The following is a 13,503-nucleotide window of genomic DNA, read 5'->3' on the forward strand; positions in this document are numbered from 1 at the left end:
CGATTTTGCTGGAAGCCCTCTCCTTCTTACCTGGCACGGTGCACTGAAACTCTGTGTTTGCCTTCATCGCCAGGTGTAAAGGCTGTGGAGCCTCATCACTCCATAGGGATGGAGAGGGAGCCACCAAATGAGAACCTGCAGCAGCAAAATGGTTCCTCCAGAGAACTACTGCAGAAAAGGCTGTGCTGAGGATCACCCCCACCCCCACAAACCCCGCAGGGCTGCACACAGCACTGAGCGTCTCGGGGAGCACAGTGAGAGGCTGGAGAATGAAAACAGAAACAACACATTTGCATTCCTTGACAATGACAGCCCTGAATTTACCCTCTGTGTGCTCTCCCACTGGTCTCTGACCCAAAACTCCTGCTCCCCCAGCTCTGCAATGCCTCTCACCTGCCTCTTCTTTTCACGGTTCCTCTGCAGATCTGCCAAACATCTGCCATTTTTTCTACATTTTTCCTGTCATCCTGTTGCTCTTTATAGGCCTAAAAATCTTAGTCTGAATTATTCTTGGGTCACGGGCAAATGGGAAAAAATTTCTGTGAAAAGGTAAGACCTGCCAGGCTCACTCTTTAGCAACACTGGCATAAAAGGCTGCAGGTATGTGGAGATAAAAAGGCAGATCTCTACTTCCCTTGTACCCCAGTATACCTTTGTGACACCCATCAATCCATGCATTGTATACATTACTCTGTGACTTCCATTTACTTCACATCCGCCCAAAATCCTGCAATTGCAACCCCACATGCTCAGCATTTTCCATAACTCCAAAAGACTGAATCTGCTATTTGATTATCTCCTTTTGTTATGACATTCCCATTTGCACATTCCCCTACAGCCACGTCACTTTAACACATATACCAAAATCTTATTTTATACTTTTGCTTTATTGTTCTCACTCTCATGCAGAACATCGCCCCTCCAACATCTATATCCCTACCCCACATACATCCTTCTCTTTGTTCATGCCCTTCTCCTATTTGCAGAGGCAATTTAATGGAAGGATTTGTGCAGAGGATGGGGGAGGGAGGAAGAAGAAGGAAGGCGGGGAGGGAAAAGAGGGATTTGGCTATAACAAGACGATGTAATTAAGCTTCAGTAACTGGTACCCAGCCTGGACCCCTTATTTCAGTAATTAAAAGCAGTAATTCCTCCATTCCTAGATAACCTTTTCATCTGATCTGGAAAGAGGCACAGAGAGAGCATCCATTTACACAACCAGCACAGACACACCCTGGCAACACAAAGGACTCCAGCCTCCACAGAACCCGTGTATCGCTTAGCAGAAAGACAGGGTTTTACATCCTACGATATTTGTCCTAATGCCTTTTGAACAAATTATTTACCAGTATTTGGGGGGAGGGGGGGAAGGACAGGGGGAAAAAAAAAAGCCAAAAAAAGAAAGCAAAAGCCACAGTGACAGCAGACAGCAACCTTTCCTCTGTCTGAGCCCTTTGTCTCTGGCTTTTCATGGAAGCGCTGTCTGTCAAAACAGCTTTTGAGCTGCACAGCAGCATCACCGCCAGGGATGCACGGAGAGCATGGTCTCTGGCGGGACCACAACAATCCCTGCGGGCTGGGCTGCCATGGCAGGCACAATGGAGAGCTGTGCGGAGGCAGTGCCAGGGCGAAGCACGACTCGCCTCTGCACAGCCAGCTCCGGACATGACAATTGCTATTTCACAGCTACAATGGGCAAACAGCGCGCAGCAGCCACAGCCTCCTCGCTCGCTCACACCCATGACAGCCACAGCCAGCTCCAAAGCAATGCAGCCTCGGAAGAGACAAAGCAACCCTAAAATCCTTAGGCTTCACCGGCTAGCTGGCATCCTCCACAAAAACAAACCGGCCACTGAGCGGCCTGAAAACCAACAGCACAAGTGACACCCACCCCGATAATTTGTCCATCTCACCTTTCTACGGATCCTTGGCTCCCCGTCTCCTGTCACTCTGCTCCGGCACTCCTGAGCGCTCAGATTCCAGAAGGCTCCGTGCTCTCTCCCACAGGATGCTGTGGGAAACACAGAGTCAATTTTTTTTTTTTTCTGGGTTGCTTTTTTTTTTTTTTCCCCTTCACAGCTGCATCCCTGGCAATGCAGAGGGTCTGCGCAATCACATCTCCGATGCTCCTGCTGCTGCTGCTGCTGCTGTGACGTTGCTGTGTGAAGGAACAAGCATGCCCACAGCACCGCCGCTTCAGCTCGCAGTCAGTCCCTGTGGAACCTCAGACCAGGCAGGGGATGGGAGGGAGCAGAAAAGGAGGGGATGATGGAGGATTGACTCTTACAGGAACTGGGAAATTGGGAAGGCAGCATAAGGAGAAATAAAAAGATCGAAGCCTGTGCTATAAAATAGAGCTGCAGCATCCTATTCTGTGATGAGACTGGATTTCGGATGTTGTGTTTGCAGGCTGCCTGATCTCTTCAGCCTGTCTTTGCAAAGGAAAGCAAAAGGGACTGGAGTGCTCCTAGTGTTGATAATGGCAGCTAGAAGCCTTGGAGATAAAATGGCAGTCTGCAAAGCAATGCAGAGGAGGAGGAGGATGGGAACACTGCAAGAAGCTTCCTGAAGCTTCTTTAAATTTCTGTAGTGCCTTGCCCTGGGCAACTTCATCAACAATGTCTATACAGCATCCCTGAAATGCAGCCACCTCCAGAGAAAGATGCAAGCACCACCACATCCCACAGTGCTGGACCCACCTGGCAGGGGCAGGATGTCTGCAGTCCCTGCTCTCACAGGGGACCTCAAATCAAGATCCCACCACTTCTTAGTTGCAGTTTGTGACTAAAGTGCTGTCCATGACCTGGGCTAGATCCCGGCATCTCGACAAAGCAACCCACAGCAGATCAGCAGATCTACCTGAAACAGGTGGTCACCACCTGCAAAGCTCAGGCTCTCTTGGTATCTGGAAGGATTTTTTCATATCTCTTTTCACCAGAAGTAGCTGGTAAGAAGGGCTGACGGAACTTGCTCCACAGGCAGAGTTCAGAGTAGGGACAAATGTGGCTACTTTTGCTTTTCTACCCACAGGGACATAACTACACACTCTAGAAACCCAGCTGTGCTCTGGCCTGTGCTGCGCCAGGACAGATGTTCCTAGCACTGGAACAGCTTCCATCCTGGAGGGATTGCTCACTTTACTGCCCTTTTTCATCCAGCCCTGTGCCTACAGCCCTGTGTGGAGCCAAGCACAGCTCAGAAATTGGAGCATCCACACTGGAAAAAGCAAAACCTGTGAGTCCCAGCCTCCTAAACTGAGGCTCTGTGGGAAGTGAGCAGATCAGAGCAAAGGAAAGAAGGAGTAAAATCGTCACACGGACACAAAATTTTAAGAAATTAGGAACTGCCACATGGCTGAGTAGTTTTTACTTTATCCCGTGATTTACCTAAAGCAGCAAACAAGTAACACAGCAACAATCCAGACAATGTAACACTTTACAGAAGTTTCTGCCTCTGGAGAGGTCAACATGAAAACCTATGACAGAAAAATGTTAGACTTACTAGCAGAAGCGGCTTCCAATTATCTCAGATCCAAAAACACTACAAATTTTTAAAGTATCTCTTCAAGCAACATTGAAATCAGATTTCTGACAAAAAACCACGGGGCGGGGGGTGGTTCCTACCAAGGGCTTCAGAGGCAGGAGTCCAGGACTCCCTCCAGTGCAAAGAGACCATTCTACTGGGAAAAGAGAAAGGGCGGCGGGCTGTAGGCTGTGCTGACTGTGCTCAGGGCACTGGAGACAGCATCACAGATGGAGCTCTGCTACTCACCTCTAAACCACAGTGAGTGATCCCTCCACCAGTCCCAGCGGTCCTGCTCCACAGGTCAGGTCCTTCCCAAGAAGGATACATTGAGTATCAGTCCTGTCAGCAGCACTTTATGCTCCGCAGTGCACTGCCCGCCTTTCCTGGGATGCTCAGGACCCACTCCACCAGCTGGTCCTCTTCAAGAGGCAGGGACAATGCCCCAGGAGGATGCAGGAGTGAGGGACCTACCTCCATGCCTGGCCATTACAGCAAGCAGAAAGCCAGGCCTGGCAGGCTCTGCTCCAATCAAGCTGCTGTAAATGAGACTATTTACTGTGCTCCCATTAATGTGCAGCCCCAGGACCCCCGTATGGCCAGTCCCATTGTGCTGTCAGTGTTAATTAAGGCAGGCTCAAGCAGACATCTCCGGCTCCTTCAGCTGGGACAGTCAGGGAGCAACAGCGAGGAAAGAGACAGAGAGTTTCAGCTGTGGAGCTCTGTGCAGAACAAGGAGCATTTGTTACCCAGGAGACTCGTTCCCACAGTAGAGAGGAGAATGGAAACTATTTCAGTGCCCTCCCCAGTCCTCCACAAGCATTGCCAATGCTGACGCCAGGAGGTATAAATGCTGGCAGGCTGAGTGCTTGCCTTCATCCCTGTCCCTGCCACAGGACACTGGCATTAACCAATTCACTGACAGCAATGCCTGTCTGGTGCAGCAGACACGCACACCAGAGCAGATGGCTTCAGGGGGCTATTTTCTTTAAAATCAGACAGAGCAATGAAGCAGACAAGGGGTTCCCGAAGAAACACGCCTCTTTACACGTCTGTTCCTAACATAAATGTCTGTACCCTCCTCCCAAAAATACATTCTGCATGTTCCCCAGATCTCAAACTCACATGGCCTCGACCCTCTGCAGCACACACCCCTTTGCCGCATCTCCCTCCCCGATCTGCCTCCCTCAGCAACAGCACTAGGAAGTGATGGCCTGTCCCAAAGCTTTGCAGGCAGCAGGAGATCTCAGGCGCTAATAAGGAAGAACAAAGCTCTTTCTTGCAGACTGTCTTCTAGGAGATGACTTCTATTTGATCACTGGGATGAGTCAGTGCAAGAAAGGGAGCATGTCTGTCTCCACAGTCTGATGCAAGGAGGGAGCAGGGATTCTGCAGGCTGGTGACTGTATTCCTTGGAGAAGGAAGGTGAGAGAGGTGGAGGTGTCAAGACATGCCTGCCCCTGCAGTAAGAGGGGTTCCCATCTTGGCTCACCTGGGCAGGTAGGGATAGGTGCTTCCCAGAGACTCCCGCACTCTGCGGTGTAGGTAGCTCAGCAGGAGAAATTTCCTTATCAAGCTATGTCAGTCTCACTATTCACAAACATCCCAGGTGCTGGGGAGGATTTTTGCCCTCTCACCTCTTTATCCCTTGTTCCAGGGCTGTCAGAACCAAATGCACAACACAATCTCCCACTTGTGAATTCCAGTAAGGAGTTACCTCCTCCTCCCAGTCCTGGCTGCAGCAAAGCTTACCACTTTGGGAGAGCCACAGGTGCTGCACTCACACTGGACATGAGCTGCACATGTACCTGGAGTCCTTGCTGACAACAGCTACGTCACAAATAGATCAACTGGGTGTTAGAAAGCCCAACACATTTTGGTCTTGGGCTTCTTCATATACCACGCAGGAATTGGCTGCTAAGGTCAGCACACACCCACGTACAAGAAGAACCCATTCCACTTTTGCCGCAATTGTGCAGTAAAATCACCCACCAGCTGACCCAGCCTCCCACCTATTTGCTGCAAAGCTGCTCCAGTGATGCATGAACTGGAAACAGCTCAGCCCCAGATTCCAGTCAGCTGTCTGGGCTGTAGCTCCCACATCAAGCACTGTGCTAGGACAGGTCTTTAATCATCCCTCACCATCAGGTGTGCAGCACGACCTGACCACCCTCAAAACTGCCAGGCAGCCCCAGCTGCTGCCTCCAGCTCACAGCTGTACCCCAACAAAGGGAGCTGTCTGCCACCTCCTCCAAAAGGGTGGGCATTTTGACCAATCCCTCATTACCTTCAGTGTGCCCATGCCTCTCAAGCAAACAGAAGGTGGTACAAGCAACAACAAGCTCTCCATCACAGCAGAAAATCTATGCCTGGCTATCTCCAGGTGCAACAGCAGGAACATGCCTAGGATACACATTCTGGCCACATTTGTAGCATGACAACAGGGACATCTTCACTCTTTCCCATGTGCTGGACCACTTAGGAGCAAGGTGAAAGCAGCTCGGTTTCTTCTTACCCTGCCTACCCACTGTTTGTGGCAGAAATCTAAATCCCACAGATACCCCACCCAGCACCAACCATCCAGGCTGTTTGGGAAATGCCAGAGAGAGAGAGATGTTGGTCAGAGTTGAACTCAGAGCATTGGTCTGCTCAACTAGAGCAAGGGGGAATTGGAAAACAGGAGCCAACAGGAAAGCAGATGATAAAACTTCATAAAAATTATCATAAAGGAAAACTAAAATAATTCCCCATTCCTTCAAGTCCTGTGCTTCAAGGTCATCTCTCTGACACACAGAGATCAATACAGGCTGATCATTACCGACACGTGCTCGACATCTTTTCTGCTCTGTGGGAACAGATACAGGAGCTTTTGAACGAGGGGTCAAAAATCCAAGCAGACTGATAAAAACATATGTTAGCACAGTGGAAATGCCTGCCCCTAGCTGACACATTTCCCGGGGGGATCACTAACCAATCTACACTGAGCCTGCTGTCCGAGGGGAACTGAGGACAGAGGCATGGGGGTCTGTGAGGTTTTGCTGTCAAAGACACATTTTCTACATCCAAATTCACCAGCCCACCATGATGACCCTGTGTCCCAGTGAGCCCTGCCCACTGCCCACAGCAGCAGTACTGATTTCTTCAGAGCTAGCAACCCAAGGCAGGAGCCACACCTCCAAATGAGGAAGTGGCTTCAAAGGAGAACGTTATTGCTGTTTTTTTTAAAAAACTTGGACATTTCTTGTTGCTTACTAACTGTCTTCTAACAGAATTAATTCCCCAAGTTCAGTCCTCTGATATTTAAGAACATTCTTTGAATTTCCAGCTTATCTTTATCCATGCATAGCTCACCCCTATTCACTCATGTTCCAAAAATGAGCTTTAACGTCAGCATTTATCCAGCCTGTGTTTAAAGTTATACCATTTGAGTTCTCTAATCACTTCACATTAGGTAGGCTTTTCATTTCTTTGATCATACCCATATTCCTTCTCTGGACCTGACCCAGTTTGCACACAGCCTTCAGAGAGTGACAGGAAATGCTCACAGTCTTCCAAGCAAGGTCTCCCATGCCTTAATATGCTAAGATTTCCCCATCTCTGCTAGAGATGCTTTGTCCAGTGTGTCACATTGGATGACACTGGGTCATGTTAGCACACGATAGCCATACTTAGATGCTCACAGTTATCCTGTACACCACTCTGAGCCCCTGAGTTTTCCCCCCACTGTCACTCTCCCCCAGTGAGCTTCCAGACAGAGCTGAATTTTTTGCTCATTTTTTTTAGGCACACAACCATGCAATTTTGAACTATCCAGTTCCCATTTGTAATGTTCCTTAAGGAATAATCCCAGCTCTTCCTACTGAATAACACTGAACAGCCTCAGGTGATGCTGCCTTAGCTTTGTGTCTTTAGGAAATATCACTATTGAAGTCTTACTTTCTGATGCACAGAGCATTATTTCGTGTATTGAACAGCTTCCATTTTGAGGCTGATCTCCACTAACAATTTCCCTTCAGAGCAGCAGTTCCTCTTTCAGCATTCCTGTTATCTTCCCCTAGTCTGCTTGCTGCCTCTTAGTCCTCAAAGGGTACTATGAATGGAAGAATTACACATGGATTAACGGGAGACAGGACGAGCATTTGAGAGACTCATTTCAGGTTATTAACAAAAAGAAAAATACTAGCAAATGTCCTGGGAGAAACAGACTGAATAGGATACTTGTGTGTCCCGCTCCCCCTCTTTTGCTAACCATCTGCAACCACTTCTAGAAAAAACCATACTGTGCAAGGTGGTTCCTCCATCCCAATCACCATCTGAATTCCAAACTTCCAGTACTCAGGTCAAATCCTTCCTAGTGCTGGCAATTGATGCTTCACTGCCCAGGAACAGAGGCCCTCACAAGCTCCATAAAAAGTCACAACTCCCAGATAGGGCTAGTGCTGGCACAGCTCTGCACAGGGCTGGGCTCAGTTCCACATACCTCCACACTACTGAGGCATCTGTGGGAAAACCAAACCCTGCCCTCAACCAGCTGTCTGTCTCCAGTCCCTTCCAGCCCAGGATTCCAGGATATTTGTACCCCAAAAGAGGCTGGGGTAACAGGGAGATGTGAATCTGTCGCTCTATTGGGAACAGCGAGAAGAACGACACAGACTCTCTTGTGTGTTGAACAGGAGAGTTCCTCCAAGGTTTATTACCAGATATTCTTTTATTGACTGATACGTGAAAGTACAGGAAAGTAAAACTCTTATTGGTTAGTGAACTAACCCATCACCATCGTTGGTCAGTGGGGTTCACCACCCCTCCACCTTCTCTTGGAAGAAAACAAGAAACTGACAAACAGCACCTGCAAGGCTGTCTTCTGTCTCTGAGGATTGTTTTAATTCCTCCCCATGATCTCCCAGGCCACTTTCTCAGGCGAGACTGAGAAAGTTATGTGGCCTGCTATTCCACAGGCACTGTGCTCTCTGCCTTCACTCATAGTTAGCATCCATATGAATCACTTGGAATTCTATGTGAAAGGAAGAAATGACCCTACAACCCAACTCTTAGTAGCCATCTTCTAATACTTAGTACTGCCCAAGAAAGAGCACAAAAAAAATAAAAAATAGCTGAATGTTTCTAGGCAGAGAGAAATCAGAACACAAACAGCAGAGCAGCTCCTGACTCATGTCTGAAGGCTCAGCTTTGATCATCAGATCTGCAGGGTCATAAAGCTGCACATAAAATCTTGAATTACAGCAAAGCCTGGACATAACTGATCTAGACTGAGGTTTCAGGGTGTTTTAAGTAAGAGCTCAGCTCTGAGAGCAAAGCTGTTTCTTCAAGCACTCACTCAGGTATTGATGCTACACTGACTGGGAATATAAACTCTCACCAGTCAAATACTGGGCAAAAGAAGCCAAAAGGGTATTAAAAAAAAAAAAAAAAAAAAAAAGCCTTTTAATCTGGCAAATAATCACTGAGTAGCCATGGTAAAGTGGATATTAAGGTGTTACTAGCTTCACTCCTATTAAAATTAGTTTTCAAAACAGGATCAATGCTGCCCCTAAAGCACCATTTACCTAAATAACTAGTTTCACAATAACTTAATAGTTCCCTGCTGCCATGAGGAAAGCCTTAAGTTGCCACATAACATAATACACTGGGGATGGTGAACTTGGCACCCACAGCACTGCTGTATTCTGACCTCAAATAAAAATTATGTACTCCCAACTAAGCAGATGAAAAGCTGCAGGGCTGAGCTGAATCTGCAGCCCTGAAATAATGGTTCACTGTGCACACAGCACGCACTGCTCGAGGACGGTGACTGCTCATGGTTCCCATGATGTGCAGCAAAGTGACATTCTCTTCCCACTCCAGGGGCATGGCTGGGTTGACTCAAAGTGAGGATGACTGCACTGCACACGAAGCTCAGCTCACAGGAACTGCAATGGAAGGGATGAAGCAGGGAAAGGGCAAGCAGAGGAGAAGAAAAACATCGCTGTTGGAAGCACAAGAGGCCACGTCCGAGAATGGAAAAAAATCCTCCCGCCCTCTTGCTCAAAGACTGAGTCATAAACATTTCAGTTTTCCAAGGCAACTGTAAGTATGAAAACTGTTCTGGATTTCCCTGCCCAGGGCAAGGAGGTTGGAACTAAATGATCTTTGTAAGGCCCCTTCCAACCCAAACCATTCTACAGTGCCATGATTCACACAGAAAACCCGCACTAACATCACTCTGCATGTGCCAAAGTCCTTCCCTGCCATCCCTGCTCTGAGCAACAGCAAAAGTCAAACAGAGATATCTCTGAACCTGCCACAAAGAACAGAAAGTTCCCAACAGACCTGCCAGCTCTCAAACATTCCCACTCCACTTTGCAACGAAGTGCAGGCAGTACATAACCACTGGCTGATTTATTAGAGACATGTGATATCAGTTATGGTTGTTCATGCTAATTTTCCCTCTAAGTTTCTCCAGTCACCACCCAAACTGGACACAGAGTGCTGCTCTGCACTGTTACCTGCTCCAGCTGGCTATGTTTTAGTGGCAAATAGAGCAGTATCTCAGCAGTTGCAAAACACTCTGTGAATAAAAGACACTTGAAGATTCACTCCATCCTCACCTATCAGCAGCAACAGAACAGCACAGTATTGGCAGGCACAGGGCTCCAGAGCTACACAAGAGACTTCCTGGGCTCCTGAGCACCCACATCCCGGCAGAAAAGCTGCAGAGGGGAGGGGGAACAGGACCACTGGAAACTTCTCAAGGCCCTGTCCACCACTTGTACATTACCCTGCTGGCTCTCAGATGGAGCAGCTGTCTCTTACTCTTCACCTGCGCTGTCTACAGTACTGTTAGGTGAAGGGATAAGGCCTATACACAAACAGAAAATTGACATAAATTATAGCCATTACCACAACACCCCACACAGCACGAACTGCACATCCCCACCCTTAATCACGGTGCATGACCTGCTCATTCAGAAGGGATCTGTGGTAACTGCAGATCACAGGCAAAGCTTGAGCAATAGTGGCACTCGGCTTTGAAGCAGGAAAACAACATGTAGGGCTATGAATAGGCATGTCTTGCATGTGCAAAACTTAGAGTCATCTTTCCCCTCTGCCCACACTGGCACATGGACATATCCTAAATGGACAAAATGCTGAGAGCTTGAAGACAACACAGAAAAAAGGACAGAAAGGAGTAAACTGCAAAGCAAGTGGGTCAGTTCTCAGGGGAAAACCAGGGGGTACATTAAAGCAGTTCCAAAATGTATAAAAGGCTGCTGCCAAGAGCAAGTGGACAAGCTGCTCTTCACATCCTCAACAAGAGGATCCCTGAGGGGCACACAGGAGAGTTGAGTTTAGACATCAGGTATAACAGATAAAACTAACCATTCGCTATTCCACAAAAAAAGCAGAGCAGTCAGGAGGTAAATTTGTTTTCTTAAAATTTTCCATGGTCTTGTATATCTCATAAGCTCTTTGCTTTACTTATTTAGAGACATGCACCCCTGTTAATCTTCACAGGCCCTTACAGTTAAAAATTGGAAACAATATATTTTTCCAACTTTACTGCAAAACAAATGCCCATGTTACAATCTTGGTCAACTCACAGCATCAGGAAATGTCAAAAGAAGGAAGGGATTGGATTGCTAAAATGAAGGATGCAACAGGTAATGTCATGATCAGTGGGAGCTTCCAGAGAATAAATAAAGAAACCCACAGAATGGCATAGCCCAAGTCCACTGTGCCTGCTCAAGGAGACATGATCATTACATGGCTTTTGGAGGTCTTATTGTTGTGTGACTTCTGTTTGACTCAGAGAAACAGGAAGCCTCAAATGCAGGATTAAAAGCTGAGAGCAATTTATTCTGTGAGGAAGAATACCTGGAGAAACACAAACACGCTCCTGGAAAGACACAGCAAATGCACAGGTACAGCTGAGAGTAGAAAAACATCCTGTGCCAGCTGATCTGGCTGCTAATCCACCTGGCTGTTAAAAACATACTCCAGATGTACCTTTTCCCTAAGCAGAATATGCTTTCTGTGAGCTTTCAGCTAGTGAATTAATCCCCTTTCATCCACCACAGTGAAGAGACCTTTTCCTCAAGAATTCAGTCTTGTTGGAGACAATCCTTGGTCAAAGCCGAGAACCCTTCTAAATTTCTCTCTGGTTATTATTACCATCTTCCCATCTACCAGGGCAAGCTGTCATGCATCATCAGTCAGCTGTATTCAAGGTCTCCATGTCAGGTCAGCCCATGATTAAGCAACCTTGTGGCTGTATGTGCTTATCGGTGTACATTTAATTAACACAAAGAGTCTTAACTCACAGCTCCCAGCTGTGAGCTGTGCAAGGTCTGCCTCTCCAAAAGTCATGTTCAAACAACAGGCAGCCATCCCAAATGCATGGCATGCATATCCCATGTGCACAGGCACACAGCGCCAGAAATGGGAAATTTGGTGGCGGTGGGCAACGATTTTGCTCAGATTGGAGAAAAGACACCCCAGAGAAGGAGATGCTATAGGGATAAAGGGGATCTGTGTGTGGGAGGAAATCCTGTCCTGTTCTTTAGAACAGAAAATAAAAGCTGGCAGAGGCAAAGCCCAGGCAGCAGTGGTGAGGCAGGCCACAAAGGCAAAGCAGGTCACAGGAGATGGCTGACAAATGTGCCAAGCTTGGATTGTGTTGGGCAGACTGAAATAGGGCTCAGCCTCCTGTGAGGCAGAGGAAAGAGCTGGGGCAGACCTCACTACACGATCCCCATGGAGACATTTTGGCACTTCAGGAACTCCTGGAATCCCTGGTGTGTGGCTCTGGCACCACAGAGACAACCAGAGAATAGTCTAGAAGGCTATTCTAGATAGAAGAACTATTAGAAAACTATCAAGAAACGTCCAGCGAAGAGGTGCTTGAGGACAACAAACAAGATGTCCCTACACACTCCAGACACATTCCATTCAAAGGAACAAGAGCATGCCAGGGTGGAAAAAGCCCTAAAAGAGCCCTCAGGAGCTCTGTAATGTATGATGATACACCGAGCCTTGGCTGAGGCCTAATAATAAGCAGCCACCGTGGTGACTCAGAGAGCTCTTTGGTGGCTGGACATGAGAGAGCAGCAGGAAGGAACAGAATAACTGAGGAGCAGGAAGCCCCTGATGAAGGACTGATTGCCCAGAGCACAACAGAAACATGCTTTTCATCCCCATGACGTACTTCCATGTCCGGACAATTCTGAAGTCTGTGCTTTCAATGCACGCTTAAGAAAGCACTCCATCCTGTGCACACACCCAGCCTGTGGCTCTCGACACACAGCCTGGAAAAAAGAAGACCAGCCAAAAGGCAAGAGGGCAAGAACGGTGGAGCACTGGAGATACAACAGTCCAAGCCAGAAGCCAAGCATCTGCTCTGCTCTCTCACTTGCTCTCAATGCAAAAGACAGAGAAAACGCTTGGTCATGATGTTCAAACAGGACCTGCTCCTCATCCCTGGGAACATCTGCCAGAATTAGTAATCCCATATCAGAGAAGGTGAAGAATAAAAGCACTTGTAACCTCTTTAGCAATTTTCGCATGCTTGCTGCTTTCACAGCAACCTTCTCTTTCAGTTTAAAATAAATACAGCCTTCTGAAATTGCTGAAAGACTACAGAACCACAGGATGATTCAGGCTGGAAAAGATTTCTGAGATCATCAAGGCCAGCTGTAACTGTCCAGCCCTTTCTCTACAAAGCCAGAAACTGGAACTGATGTATCTGGGGATGCAAACATGGGAGGCAAGGAGCTATAAAGGGGGATTAGTGCTGTCATCCTGAATTCCAGCATCTGAAAGAGATGCATCTCCGTCTGTGATACCACTGCTGTCAACTCACAGCAAACAGGTGAGCCTGACTTTTGCTCCTGTGTTTGCATCCAGAGGACATCTCGCCTCTTTCTCTTCTCCTGTGTTTGAGGATTTGCATATTAAGCTGTGTAATTCAGCAATGGGTTCTCTACT

General features: G+C 47.6%; 1 protein-coding gene across 31 annotated transcripts in view; it reads right to left on the reverse strand.

Moving 5' to 3' along the window:
- RUSC2 (RUN and SH3 domain containing 2) overlaps positions 1-13,503 on the reverse strand; it is a 58,654-nt gene that overhangs the window by 34,062 nt on the left and 11,089 nt on the right. For 15 of the 31 annotated variants that reach the window (XM_086868113.1, XM_086868104.1, XM_086868114.1 and 12 more), the window contains one exon: positions 1,914-2,011. The exons of 9 other annotated variants lie outside the window; for them this stretch is intronic. The gene's annotated coding sequence lies outside the window, so the exon portion shown is untranslated. Of the gene's footprint in view, positions 1-30; positions 263-1,913; positions 2,012-3,771; positions 4,256-13,503 lie in introns of those variants that run through there. 7 more of the 31 variants (XM_086868119.1, XM_086868102.1, XM_086868111.1 and 4 more) reach the window with 4 other exon arrangements.

The sequence above is a fragment of the Cyanistes caeruleus genome, chromosome Z (genome assembly GCF_971803275.1).
Source record: "Cyanistes caeruleus chromosome Z, bCyaCae1.hap1.1, whole genome shotgun sequence".
Taxonomy (NCBI): Eukaryota; Metazoa; Chordata; class Aves; order Passeriformes; family Paridae; genus Cyanistes; species Cyanistes caeruleus.